A 16,160-nucleotide genomic window follows, 5' to 3' on the forward strand; every position below is an offset into this window, starting at 1 on the left:
CAATACTGTTCTCTCCCTCTTTAGACATCCTCAAATTTTTCTGTAACTTTTCATATGGTTTACATGCTTTATCTGCACCAAATTCACTTGGGCTGCTAACGTATGATAGTTTATTCATTTTCTTCCTACTTACCTTCCATTCAACTTTTCCTTTACTTTTTTAGACAGTGGGCACGCAAATTATATTTTGTTTATCTGGCTACATATAATTAATTAAATGTTTCAGTGAGGGAGTATGGTTGGGGAGGGGCATGCAATAGATATACTATTACACCAGAAAATATTTCCCTAAATGCAAATGCAAAAAAGATTCAGTATTTTAGCCTTTCCTTGTGGGTCTTACCTGGACTTATTAAACAGATTTTTATTTAGCTTGAAAAATGGATTTTGCATACTAATACAGATTAATCAGATTTGACTATGTGCAATTAAAAATTAGTAAGACAGAAGGAGATCATAAATCAAAATAAGTAACATCTTCCTTCAACTATCAAAGATTAGACTTTATGCATCACTTGGTACAAAGAGGGGGAAGAAAAACCACAGTTGTTAGAATAGGTTCCCATTTTGTCATTAAGAACTAAAGCACGTTTGCCTAACAAAATTAAATGATCCGAAGTACAAAACACATTACAGAGATCAAGAATTGTGACACCCATGGTGCAATTCAGTCCATCGCCAGAACCCGTTAAATGCCATTAGTTACCTATATTAAACAGTATTGTTATATGAGAAACAGCAAAACGATTGACATTCCCCCAATGTGTCCTTGTATCCTCTCAATGCAGGCAGCAGGTTTGTAAAAAGAAATGGGCTATGCTACTATGAAAATGAATGGGAATTTAAACCAGCTTCATTTTCCCTCTTACATTTCAGGTTTCCAGGAGGTAGACCAGTCTGAATAGCAATGTAATTCTGAAATAAGTATTTTATTATAATGTTATCAGCCAAATAATGTGCTGTAAGATAGATGTGCAGAGCTATAATAGGAAGCAGAATGCTCAATATGCACCTGAGAGAAAGAAGCTGAATTAGTTTTGGTAGGCTTTGATTACCTCCATGCCTAGAATTGTTTGAATACTCAGAGATGGGTCGAGTAAATTTCGAATCCATTCTCTATTATGAAAGTTAGTATTTGCACTGGACTGTGCTTTCTCTCATCCACTGATGAATAGCACAGAGCTTTCTTAGGTAAATATATTTTGAATATAGAGATCTGGTCATTTCAAAACAGATTTTTGTTCTTCTCAAATCTCTCACAACCATGCATCTCAATTAGAGCAATCTTTACAGTACTATTCTGGGAGAAAAAAAATTAAGCTTCTGAGGGTACAAGCAGTCAAAAGTTCTTTCTACTCATAACACTGAATTCATGTGATGCTAATAAATATGCCATTAATCACACTGGAGATGTCAAAAGCATCATCTATTCCTCAAATGATTTTTAAGATATTACTTTAGGGAAAATAAAATTTCCATGTTAAGAGGGGTTGAGTTTTCTAGTATTTTTCCACCAGAAAGATATTCTTTTTGTCAGTGATGTCTTTCATTAGGTTACAACTGTTCCCCGACCATCTTCACACTTATTTCTTCCAAGGAACTTGTTCCTCCAAATAGAGAAAGGTTTGAAAAAAGAAATTGCTACATAGTTTAAAACACTGAACAGTCGATGCCCCTCTCATCCTATTTGGGTGAAATTGTGATCAATTGTGACATATCATTCATCATTTCTTAGTCCATGTGTTTGATTCAGGATCAATTAATGGCTTTTTCTTCTATTCATTATTTTCTCTTGTTTTCTTATGATTATCATATTTGCAGAGGAGACAAAAGCAAAATAGTTAAAGTTCTTTTTTTAGATCTCCCATCCCCAAGACCCTGACAATAGCTATTAGGGTTTAGTATACAAAGGTAGGAAGAAAGTAAAGATGAAAGGTAGAAAATAATACTTTTCAATTTGTAATACATGCTTTGTAAAGAGGAAATCTGCTATATTCACTGTTGGATTTTTTTAAACATCTACTATAGAGGACGTTTCTATCAGTCAAGGGTTTTCCCCATTCCCCTTCAGTCAACTTTAAAATCTGCAAAAGGAGAAATACTGAATAAAGAGCAAAGAAACACTGAGATAATGTTCTACAAAGCAAAGGATTTATTCTCCATGGATAAAAGATATGAACTCTGTAGGAATTATATAAATGAGCTGAAGATTTGTAAAAGGCTAACAAGGTGCACTCTGTGATATGTTCCAATAGTCACTTCGAGGTCAGGGTTCCAGTTGGATATTTAAACTTAGACCTACTGCCTCATATTGGTTCACCTATGTAATTTTATGGGCAATCTTTTCATGGACAATTAATTTAAATGCCAGTGACAAATATTAGGACAGCCATAGCACTTTTACTACCACCACCACCACTACCACCACAACCACTTATCCTACCACTACTACTACTATCATTACTACCACCACAACTAGTATTACTACTACCACTATTACTATTACTAGTACTACTACTAGTGGCACACTAGATAGAGTGTTGTGCCTGTAATCAGGAATACCAACTTCAAATTTAATTACAGACTTTTATTAAAAGTGTGACCCTGGGCAACTTACTGAACTTCTGCTTGCTTTAAACTATTTAATGGGGATAATAATAACACCTACTTCTCAGAGTTATTGTGAATATCAAATGAAATAATAGTTGCAAAACGTTCTTAGAATAATGTCTAGCACAAAGTAAGCACCATATAAATCTTATTCCCTTTCTTTTCCCTTCTCTATAATTGTGCCTGTTATGGTCCAGAATCTGATCAATTGAGGGGTGGGAGTATAAGTAGGCTAGATTTTCTAAAGCCTCTCTTATTCAATTTAAATATCATCTTACTTGGCACTGCACCAAACATCCAAAATTAAGGAAACATGCAACATAAAAAAAACTCACCTGTCTTTTCTTCTTCCTTTGAGTATGGCTGTCTCCAGGGACTCTGCCTCTAATCCTACCACTAATTAGCTCAGTGACCTTAGAACAATCAATTCACTTCTCTGGGCCTAAGCTTTGCCATCTATAAAATGAAGGAATTCTAAAGCCCTTTTGAGTCCTGACATTTTCTGATGTTGTGATCCTGTGATGAGTAAAGAAGGAAAAAAATATACAAGATAGCAGAATTATGTTGCCTCAGTGTGGCAATTGGGAATATTTATATTTACAAATTGAAACCTTCATAATATGACACAGCCATACTTATGAAGACATTGAAAATAGGACCGAGAGTCTTCTCTGGAATGTATAATATACTCTGGGGAGATTCCACAATGCAAGACACGCTTTCTATTTTGGGAAATAATTAAATAGTCATATATAAGAAAAGCATTACTAGACTAAATGGCAATGTAAACCCTAATTGCAAAATAGTTGTCATTTCAATATTACGTCCCACATATCATATATCTTTACTTTTACCTCAATTGAAAATTGGATTCAGTTAAAGCTAAAATAGACTATTTTATTACAAATGACTGAAAGTATTTAGTTAGATTAAGGGAAAAAAATAACCATTTACATTTGCTATTTAAAAGATTAATTTTCCCTTGGTACACTGACTCACAAACTAAAATTGCTTATTGCCATTATGCAACTTGCCCATATATTTTAAACCAAAGATGGCAAAAAAGAGTTTTGAATATGATTGCTTATATAATACAAAGTCTTAAGATACTAATTTAATCAGTATGGAATATAAAAGAACCAAATAGGCATACTTTCCACCAATGTCACTAAAAGAAAAAAAATCAGCGAAATATTTTCTGAATAGAAAAGTTCTTTTATTGATATTTTGGAAAGGTGAGAAATATGGAATATTTCTATCCCCAAACTTCAATAAATCTCAGATTGGGCCTTTCAGAAATGTACTACATTTTGATTTTGCCTGTGAATTTGACATTCCTGGGAATCTGTCTTTTTATGGAGCCCTGAGTATATTCTCTGCACAGAGATGCTTATGCTCCAATGGTCTACTCCAATGTTTCATGCAACAATGTCCTTGCCACATCATTATCTACCACAAAGACTATATCAATCTAAACAGTTCAGAGGTTCTCTACCTAAGGCGCACAAAATAGTCTCTACAGAGATTTCAGGACTCATGAAATCTTTTTTAATTGTTATTAAAGGCAGCCAGCGCAGTAGAAGATATGGAGACCAGGACAACTTGGCTTTAAATCCTTTTGTTGAGCATGGGTAAGTCATTTAATTTCATAATGCTTTAAGTAACTAAAACTTCTGATGCTTTTTCTTTATTCTCAAAGAAGACTATGATATCAGGTTAGGTAACACCATGATAAGCACAATTTCACTTTCTCCTCCAGAGTCATCTGGGTCCACTGGGCAGATATGAATCAGGATGATTAGAGATGATCCTGGATTCGAGGCAGTCAGGGTTAAGAGACTTGCCCAACAAGTGGAAAGGGTCTGAGACTGGATTTGAACTCTCATCTTCCTGATGGGAGACCACTGTTCTATCTACTGTTTCACCTAACTGCCCTACTAAGGCTTCTAAGTTTGCAAAGAAACTTCCAATCTTCATTAGTAGAAGAAAATTTCTCTCCCAGAAGTTTCTTATTCCAATAAATTCAGGTGCCTATCTCTATATCCATGGTCATATACAAATGTCAGCTACTGTTAATATTATTATTTTTCAAGAATGTAGGAAATTGGCATTAGGAAGATCTAGTATTAGGTAACTGGGTTACAGTCATAGGAACATGCCTTTGAAGATAATTAATAATAGGCTTTGAGGTTTGCAAAGCATTTCAAATGAGATCTTATCTGATGCTCACACAAGGGCAATATAAAGTAGAAGTTATCATTATTCCCATTTTACAGATGAGGAACTGAGGCTGGGAAAGAATAAATGACTTGACCAGGGCCACATAACTTATAAGTACCTGAGGCAAAATTTAAAACCAAGTCCACCTGGATTATCTCCAAGTCTTACATTCTTACCCTCTGTACCATCTAGCTAAACTATACAATATCATAGAGTCTACATCCATTGCTTCATTAAATTAGAGCATGATAAGTGCTTTAAAATCTCATAGTGCTAAAGAAATTGTGAGTTTTATCAGTTTGGGAAACTCTGATTGAGGAAACTCCTCATGACCTTAGAGATTTAGTGAATTGTCTATGTTCACAGATCATAGACTGATCATAGATAGATTAAGGACCATAAGGAACTACTGGAGTCATAAAGCCCAACCCTTTCTTTTGATGGTTGAGAAAACCTGGACCTAGATCAGTTAAAGGATTTGCCCCAGCTCACCCAGAGAGCAAGTGATGGTCACATAGTTAATATATTGTCAGAAGTAGGACTTGAGGCTGGGTCTTCCTAACTCTCAGTCTGTCCCACTATGTCATTGCTTTCTTTCACTCTTTGTCTTCATCATCATCATCATCATCATCCTCATCCTCATCATCACTAGATCTATATGTCAGAGGTATCAGAATACAAGACAGAACACCAAGATTTGCTATTGAGGGAGAAGACTGAGACACTGTGAGATGAATTGGATCATGAGATGACAGTTTTGTATAAAGCAAGACCAAATGCTAGAAGTAGGGTAAAAATTTATTATAAGTTTAACAGGAAGGGGCAATTAATGTCAATTCATTTTAGCCATAGATCTGTGGTCTTCATTGCCTCCTTCCCCCTGAGATTATCTCAAATTGATGGTGCCTATTTCTTATGTGAACATATCTCTTTGCATGTTATCTTCCCCATTACACTGTGAGCTCTTTGAGGATAAATAGGAATCTGGTTAGTCACAACAACTAAGAGATAAGTGTTTGAGAGATTAAATGTTTCACCCTAAAGATATATGTATGACAAGAAGCAGGGCCTGCCTTGGAGTTCAAAATGTAGCTGGTAGGATAGCATATATATAGAGAGACATATACATATATATATATATATATATATACATATGTATATGTATATATATATATATATATATATATATATATATATATATATAAAATACAAAGTTGTTTGGGTCATATAAATATAATAGGAACTCAAAGAGAAGAGATTACTCTGACCTGGGATAACCAGGAGAGGCTTCAAAAAAGAATTATAAGTTCATAGATTTGGAATTGGATGTGACCTTAGATGCTCTCAGATCCAACCTTTTCATTTTAAAGATGAAGAAATGGAATCTGAAAATGGAAGAGAAGTCAAATGACTTGTCATATAGCTAGTAAGTGTCTGAAGAAAGATTTGAATTAAGATCTTCCTGATTCCAAGTCCAACATTTTATCTAAAGATATGACTAAAGGAGGTAGAACCTGAGCTTTGAAGGATGGATTGTTGTTATAGTTTGTCCTTTTTTCTTGAAGAGGACTAATGAAATCACAAGGACAATGTGATTTGCCTATGAATTAAATTTAAGTCAGGCAGAGCTGCACAAAGTCATCAGCCTTACTCTGTCTCTCTCCTAGGATCATCAGTGTCCAATGGCAAAAATGAAATCAGCTGTATGATATGACTGGTCATAGCCCAGGCTATAGGGGATATTCTTGACTATTCTAAATTAAGGCCTTTCCCAGGTCTAAGTTTGTCTCAGGCAATACAATGACTAAAGCTTAGATAAAAATTGAGACAAAAGATGACCTAGATTGCCATCACAAAAGTATCAATCTGGGAGTGGCAGGCCCTCAGAATTTGTGACTGAAACAGAAAATAATTACACTCATCTAATCTATCAAAACTTAATGAGCTTGGACTGGGGACTATGACTGACCATTCAAAGAAAGCAAGAGTGAATTGTGTTTAAAATCTTAGTCAAGTAGCTCTTTTTGAATCACAATGGACCTTTTAAAAGTCTGTTTTTTTCAGAGCTACATTTCAAGAGAGCAAAAATGAAAACTATGCAGATCAAAAAGTAAACTGGCCTAGTTTTTTGAAAAAAATAAAAATAAGACTTTATTAAAATAAAGAAGGGAAAAGATGGAAAAAACATGCATAGCATATTCAGGTAATTAGTAAAGAATTAATAAAATTAGACTACATAATGTGTGAATGGGAAAATTTTTATTTTCCTTAATCCTCCTGACCAACAAAAAATCATTTAATGTTTTATAATTTGGCATTAAATGCTACCTCAGAACCATCCCAGACAACAGAATTTCATGGTAAAAGCTTTAAAACATGAATTTTTGCTGTGATCTTTATTATATATGTGTCCTCCTTTGTTGGCTCCTTCCCCCTGAGATTATCTCAAATTGATCATGCCTATTTTTTATTTGAGCATAGCTCTTTGCATGTTATCTTCCCCATTAGATTGTGAGCTATTTGAGGGCAAGAAGTTGTTTAGGTTGATTGGTTGGTTAGTTGAATGTTGGTTTTTTGCCTCTTCTTGTATCCCCAAAACTAAATATATTTCCTTAATAAATGCTTATTGATATGACTCTGAGCAAGCCATTTTCCTCCAAATATGTTTCCTTATCTATTCAATGGAATTAATTTTATTTGTACTTCCTATCTCATACAATTGGTGTGAGGAAAGACCTTATGTTCTTCAAAGAAATATGAACTTTTATTCTTTTTATTAATCCCACTAGAAGAAATACTAACCCGGTAGTATGATAGGCAAATAAAGGGAAAAAAAGAACACATAGGAATGAGGATAGTGTCAAAATATGTTGTCAAAATGAATGGTGTAGGGAAAATTGTGTTTTTGGGAAACAATGTTTTGTAGAAACTATTTGCACAGATAGAATAAGAGTTTTCTAATATTTTAGAAAGCATTTAACATGCACATCTGTTGTTATATATTCCTAAAATCTAAATAAAGAGACTAAGTAGCACTGAAATCCTAGGATATATTTAAATTTTGGAAATTTTAACAGATAATTATGTTAATTGATCATGCAAATTCATATATCTAGCAAGTAAAAAGCAAAGATTTTTCTGGACTAAACTTTGCATTTTCAATTTTAATCCAAAAATAGAAATTAATAAAAGTGATAATTATTGCTATAGATTACAATTAGGTTGTGAGTCTTGGCAATGGGGTTTTGAAAATCTTGAGGACCCTGAAGTTAAAATTAACTTTGGTTAAATTTCTGATCCAGAAATTAAGCTGAGAGTCAACTTTGAGGGATCTGGAATAGGTTTCTGAAGCTTTATGTGTTTACTCCCCTCTCCCAGTAGAGCATCATTCAGAATGAACAGCTGTATGATATTCCAGCAAAACATATTTCCAAAATACACAAGCTCTAAGCAGGAGGGTGAAATCAGGCCAACATTGTATTTGAATGAGAATTACAAAACTAGGTAACATCATTTAGATGCTGTTCACAGTCAAAACACAATTTCTGACCCTCAACAAAGATTTCAGTGGTTCCCCCTTTGTCCTGATAGATACACTATTTTGTGTATCTGGCTTCTCTCAATTGAGTATAGTCCAAGGAAGGATATTACAACAATACCATCTAGGCAAAGTTAATTATTAAATGTTAATGCTAGCCTGATCTAAGAATTTAATGACTTTGTGATTCTGAAAAATTTCATGTATCTAGAGGTAAAGTCAAGATGACCAAATAGAGGCAGAAATTTACCTGAACTTTCTTAAATTCCCTTCCAAACCACTTTAAAGTAATGCCTCAAATACAATTCTTGGGCAACAAAAAGATGGGGTGAAGTAATTTTCCAGCCCAGGATATCTACAACAGTTAGCAGAAAAGGCACACCATACAAGAGCAGTGGTCAGCACAAGCTATCCTCTGGCAATACCATAAGCCAGGATTAAAGATAATTGAAACAGAGGCAACAGCAGCTTCCAGAGCTCTTCAGCCACAGATGGTAAGGGGTCAGAGAACTGGTCAGAAGGAGATTACAAGGGATACTTTACTAGCTCTCCTTTCAGGACCCTGTTGCATTGCCCAAATACAGTTCCATAGAGTACTCCCAGGACAAAGAAATACATTAGCAGTTTAATCTGAAGAGAAATAGGGACACTGATCTCAGTTTTTGGTTAGAAAGAAGCAATAGTTCTTATGACTTCAGGATAGCAGAACCTGGTCACAGTTTTGGGATCAAGAAATGTGCTAACACTTGTGGCTACAGGGGAACAAAGCCCCTTCCTAGATAAAGACCAGAGCACTGGTCAGGAAAGCAGTGACTGCATTTCTTCTTAGATCCCATTACCTTGAAAGCTCCAAAAGCTTATAGTTCCCCATAACTAGCTCTAAAAACAACAACATGAAAAAACCTGAAGGTCAAGAAGCTGCTCCACTCCAGTAGCCGAGCCCAACTTTAAGATAAAATTAAAATTCAAGAAACAGGCTAGAAACATAATCAAACAATAATAACGATAAAAAGAATCTGAAATGTTAAAAATTACTGTGGAGAGATGAAAGATTAAACCTAGAAGAAAACTTAAAGAAAAAATGTTAATTGGACACAAGTTCAACAAAAATTCCTAGAAGAGTTCAAAAAGGAGTTTAAATATCAAATAAGAAAGGAAGAGAAAAAAGTTGGGAAAAGAAATGAAAGTGATGCAAAAAAATTAAAAGAGAGTCAACAGTTTAGTAAAAGACATACAAACAATACTGAAGAAAATAATATCTTATAAAATATAATTGGCCTAGGCACAAAAATCTAATGAAAAGAAGAATGCCTTTAAAAGCAAAATTGGCCAAAGGGGAGAAAAGATACACAAGCTAACTGAAGAAAATAATTCCTTAGAAATTAGAATAAAGCAAACAGAAGCTAATGATTCTATGAGACATCAAGAAACAATAAAATCAAAAGAGTGGAAAAAATAAAAAAAATATGAAATATTTCAATGGAAAACATAACTGACCTGGAAAATAGATCAAAAAGAAATAATTTTACCTAGCTGTGTGGCCATGGGCAAGCACCTTAACCCCATTTGCCTCGCAAAATTCTTAAAAAAAAAAAAAAAGAAATAATTTAAGAATTATTGGACTTCCTTAAAACCATGATCATAAAAGGACCTAGATATCATATTTTAAAAAATTATCATGGAAAACTGCTTCAGTATTCTAAAACCAGAGGTTAAACTAGAAATTGAAAAAAAAATCTACCCATCACCTCTTTTTTTTTCTTAAGTTTTTCAAGGCAATGAAATTAAGTGACTTGCTGAAGGTAACACAGCTAGGTAATTATTAAGTGTCTGAGACTGGATTTGATCTCTGGTCCTCCTGACCCTAGGGTTGGTGCTCTATCCACTGTGCCACCTAGCTGCCCCCACTGATCACCTCTTGAAAGAGAGCACAAACTAAAAATTCCTAGATTGATATTGTAGGAAAATTATAGACAAATTCCAAAAGTTCCCATATCATGAAGCAACAATCAGTATCCTACAAGATTCAGCAACTTCTATATTAAAGAACTAGATAACTTAGAATATGAGTTTCTGTTTTTGTCTTGATTTGCTTTTTGCAAGGCAATGGAGTTAAGTGATTTGCCCAAAATCACACAACTGGGTAATTATTAAGGTCATATTTGAACTCAGGTCCTCCTGACTCCAGGGCTGGTCTTCTATCCACTGGTGCCACCTAGCTGCCCTAGAATTTGATTTTCTGGAAGGCAAAGTTGCTAGGATTACAATCAAGAAAATTTATCTAGCAAAACAGTAGAATCCTTTAGGCAAGAGTATATGGGGTATTCTGGTGTGAGAGTTCATCAAGCCTCTTCACGGCTTCTCGTGCTGTGCCTACAGGAAGCTATAGAATGCACAGCCAGCTAAACCAATTTGAGGGTAACTAACAAGTCTCAAAAACATTGATGAATTAAGGGGAGATCTACCACAAATTTCCCCTTGCAGAATGGGCAGATAAGAATAATTTGTTGGAACAGTCAACAAAGTAGCTGAAGCAAATGATGTGGAGCACTTAGAGACTAGTCAGATATCAAGATATCAAAGACACCAAGATCATACACTATATCATCGGTCATCTTGACTTTTGCTTTGCCCCCTGGACTTTGAGAGAGGTGAGGTTGATAACTTTGAGCAGCTCTGACTAACTTAAATCCAATTTACTTGTGGATCAAGAAATCACCCTTGAGATGTCATTGATCCACTTTAAAAACAAAGAATGAACAATAACAACAATCTTTTAGGGGAAAATGAATATTTAATTTAATAGAGTACTTTCAAACATTCTTAATGAAAAAATCAGAACTAAATAGAATATTTGACTTTAAATACAAGCCTCAAGAGACGTTTTAAAAAGTAAACATGAAAGAGGACTCATAAAGGACTCAATGAGATTAAACAGTTTGCCCTTCTATATGGAAAGATGAGGTGTAACTTCTAAGAACCTTATCGTTATTAGGGACTTTGGGAGAATTCTACATAGAAAATGGGACTAGTTGCGAGTCCATTATGTTTTGATGATGTTAAAAGAATTGTATAAGCAAGAAAGGGGGATATCTTAGACCTAGGAGAAAAGGGAAAGGAGAAGAAAAATGGGAAAAATTATATCACATAAAAGAGGCTCTCAAAAAAGAATTTTTATAGTGAAGGGGAAAATGGTGGGGCAGAGGAATAGGCAATACTAACCCATAACTAAATTGGTTCAAAGAAGGAAATATTTATATTACATATAATATACATACACAATTGGCAATAAACATTTATTTTACTATAAAGGAAAGGGGAAGGGGATAAGGAAAAGGAAGAGTAATAAAAGGAAGGACAGAGAAAGAAAGCAATATTCAGAAACACTGGAAACTTTAAAGGAGGGAAAGAATAAAAAGAGAAGAGGATAAACAAAAGACAATAGGATAGAGGAAAATGCATAATTAGTAGTTATAACTGTGAATATGAATGAGAAGAACTCACAAAATGAAAGCAGATAGCAGAATGGATTAGAAAACAGAATCCAATAATATATTGTATACAAAAAACAAACAAAATACAGAAATACACACGGAATTAAAATAATGGACTGCAGAAGATCTATTATGTTTCAGCTAAAGCAAAAAAGTAAACAATGGCAATCATGATCCTAGAAAAAACAAAAAACTAAAACAATAGACAAGGAACTAAAAACATATATGTACAAATAGCATAGCACACAATTTTTTAAAGGAAAACATAAATGAGCTATAGAAAGGATAGAATGTAAAACTATACTACCGGACTACCGGGGGATCTCAACTTTCCCCTCTAAAAACTAGGTAAATTTAAATATAAAACAAACAAGAAAAAAATTAAGAAAATGAATAGAATTTCAGAGATATGATAGACTTCTGGAAAAAATTACATGGGGAATAAAAAAGAATACATTCTACTCAGTTCTGTGTGTGCGTGTGTGTGTGTGTGTGTGTGTGTGTGTGTTGGCAAAGAATTGGAAATCAAAGGGATGCCCATTAGATGAGGAATGACTAAACAAGCTGTGGTATATAACTGTGATGGAATACTATTATGCTGTAGAAATGACTAGCAATATGCTCTCAGAAAAACCTAGGAAGACTTATATTGGTAGAAAGTGAAGTGGGGGCAGCTAGGTGGCACAGTAGATACAGCACAGGCCCTAGAGTCAGGAGAACCTGAGTCCAAATCTGGCCACAGACACTTAATAATTACCTAGCTGTGTGACCCCGGGAAAGTCACTTAACCCTATTGCCATAAATAAATGAAATTAAAAAAAAAAGAAAGTGAAGTGAGCATAACCAGGAAAACTGTATACAGTAACAGCAATATGGCAAAAATGATCAACTAAGAAAGACTTAGCTACTCTGATCAAGACAATGAGCCAAGACAATCCCAAAGGACCCAGGATGAAAAATGCTATCCATAGGCAGAAAACTAATGAACTCTTAAGTACAGATTGAAGCATATTTTTATAGTTTTATTTTTCTTGGTATTTTTATCCTGAGTTTTCTTTTTCAACATTGCTAATAAGGAAATAGGTTTTGCATGACTGCATATGTATTGCCTATATCAATTGTTTTCCTTTGGAGGGTGGGCATGGAGGAATTCAATTTAGAATTCAAATTTTTTTGTGTTAAAAATATTTACCCATGATTGAGAACAAAAATTGAATTAAAAAAAAGAAATCTTCATGTATTTTAGTACCTCTCTCTACCCATCAAAGTAAAATGGATATGAAAATGCCTTTTTCTTTTCTGTAAAACCAAAAAAATGTGGAATGAGGAATTGTTGGTTGCCTCTGTGGTGCGATTTAAGAAGTTCCCTGAGGAACTAAATTTTCTGTATTGCTGTGGTTTACCTTTCCATCTGCCCTGATTTTTTTTTAATTAGTTTCTTCTTTGGATTAGATAATAAAGGCAGAGGTATTATCTCTAGGAGTTTACTGTTCAAATGCATGACATTTCAAAAGGAGAAAACACTCCCTCTAATATCCTTTCTTCAATATGGATGTGTTTGTGAGGTTTCAAGGTATAGTGGAGAGTGTGTCAGCATCAGAAAAGCTGTATTCAAATCCTATATCCATCATATAAAAGAAGTTTCTGAGCCTTTATTTCCCCATCAGTAAAATGGGAGTGGAACCTAGAAAGTAATAATCCTTCTCCTACTTAATACACGTGGTTATTGTGAGGACCAAATGTAGAGCTATAAATGCTTTATAAGCATAAAACATTATAAAAACAAGATAAACTATTATTATTATTATTATTATCATTATTAATGACAGAGAGAGTCTATGCCTTTAGAGATTATTTCAAGAAAAGAAAGTTTTCATTGTGAATGTTTAGGAATGACAAAGTACAAGTCCTGGGTGACCAGAGGGACAACAAGAAGGATAAGCTGGAATGAGAAAATTGGTGAGGCATATCAGCATAGCTTTAAGCATCTGAACATAGACTCAGAAAAGAAACCTGTTCTTGAGTATTGCAGAAGTTGTTGGGGGGGGGGGGTGGAAAGGGAAAAGGGGAAGAATAGCAAAGAAAATAGTACTAAAGATTGAGTTGTGCTACAAGGTGGAAGGGTAGTAGTTAAGATTATAAATTAATTCTTTTCATTGGTTATTTTGCCTGGGTCAACTATAGATAGGAATCAAATCATAGTAAAAAAAATCTTATATTTGCTAATGATGAAATTGGATGATTTTTATTCTTTTAAATAATGCAGACTTTAAAATACATAAAATTATAACATATCAGTCTCCCAGGAGGTCACTAGATCATAGATCTTGGACTAGAAGAGATTTCAGAAGTCATCTAGTCTAATTGCTTCATTTGATAGATAAGGAAACTAAAATCCTGGGAAATAAAATTACTGGCCCTTAGTCACACAAGAATAGACTTTAGAGATGTCATTTAACTAGCCCCAGTCCTTTGACTCCAAATCCAGAAATCTTTTCGCTATTACATGCTGCCTCTGATATTGTACAGGAAAATTGATTGTCCTCATAAATAACACTGATAAATGGTCTGCAGAAGGTCTACCTGTGTAGCAATTTCAGCTACCAAAAAACCAGATGACTAGTAATCAACAGTAACAGAGAAAAAGAATAAAGGCATCAGAGTGGATCTAGGGCAACCATACCAAAGTTTGGCCCTTTGCTAGTAACACTCTTTGCTTTTAGCACAAAAATCTTTGGAATAGACAAGGAAATAGTGTGTTAGAGTAAAAAAATACAAGGTGCTAAAGGTAGGGAGGAAAGCAAGAAAATGATTGCAACTCCTAGGGCGGTGAGGGACTTTGGAAACACAGACTCTATTCTTCCCAGAGCAAATAAGCCCCAAAGACTTCGGGATCTTTTGTTTCCCCATAGGTGTAAAAGTAATTTGAAGGGAATGTCATTGGGAGGAGTAAATATATAGGAGAAAAAGTTATTCCCTCACCCACTAATAGGACACCAAAAATATCCCAGACACTCTAGCAAATGGTCCTCCAGTCACTGAGACCATCCAGTATAAAAAATAGCAATCCAACAAGTGCTTCCCAGAGCAGGAGACAGGTTGTTAGCTAATGTGTACAAACAGGAGCCATCCACAAGTGAAGATGGGGAGGAAGACAAGGTTAATGAGGGAAATGCTGTGAACAAGAGAAGAGCAAGTTGTAAGAAAAAATGTCACAGAGAGACAGATGCATTAAGAGAGAATTGTCATTGGTTTTGTCTAAGTTCTATTTCATTTGGATAATAAAAGAAATTCATTCTATTACCGCTACTCTAGGATTCAAAATATCAGGATTATTTTTACTCTCTACATTCCCCACAGCTGGGATAGCCCATCAACACCTTCCCACCCTACTGAGAATTGATTGTTTTTCTGTAGCTGTTTTTGCAGTTTGACACCATAGGAACCTAACTTTTCATTAACTTCTATCAAGGGTGCCCAAGAACAATCAAGTTTAAGGATGAGGATATGTGGTTTCTCACCCCAAAGCTACAGTGACCTTGCACAAATCACTTCATGTCTTATCTTCGGGCTTTCATTTCTTCTTTTTAGGTACAGGAATAATAGTCATTACTATTTTGTAATTGAGCTAATGAGACAGTATTTGTCAACAGACTTTTTTGATAAGCTCTATAAGAATGGAAAGAATCCTGGTATACAGAAGCCACAGGGACTTTGCTTCAAAGAGAAACTCTACATTACATAAGTAAAGCCCAGAGGGCACATGCTTCTTTGTCCTAAGACCCCAGGCCACCCTAAAGCATTTATGTAACACATTTTATTTGTTGCCCATAATATGTAGGTAATTTGATGGTTATGATGATGATGATGATGATAGCTAGCATTAACATTCATGAAACTTGACATTTATTTCTCTCTTTTTCATCATAACCTATGACTTTACTACTGTTCCCATTTCATAGAAAACTCAGACTAAGATTAAATGATTTACCTCAGGATTACACTTTCAGTAAGTATCTGATTGCAACTCAAATCTTCCTGAAAATAAAGGGGCATTTTTCAGGCAGATTAACTAAATTGCAAAAGGTCAAGTGACTTCTCTAATATTTTCCACAATTAACTAACTACTGACCTATTTAATTTTATTATTTATTTATTTATTTACGTGCTAAGCACTTAATGTGTTGCAAGCTGTCAAGAGCAGCCTGGCAAAATGGACAGGAAGCCTGCCTCAGTCAAAATCTGAATCCAGATCCTACTTCAAACAAGTCCTAACTGACACCAGTGAGTCACTTGAA

The sequence above is a fragment of the Macrotis lagotis genome, chromosome X (genome assembly GCF_037893015.1).
Source record: "Macrotis lagotis isolate mMagLag1 chromosome X, bilby.v1.9.chrom.fasta, whole genome shotgun sequence".
Lineage (NCBI taxonomy): Eukaryota > Metazoa > Chordata > Mammalia > Peramelemorphia > Peramelidae > Macrotis > Macrotis lagotis.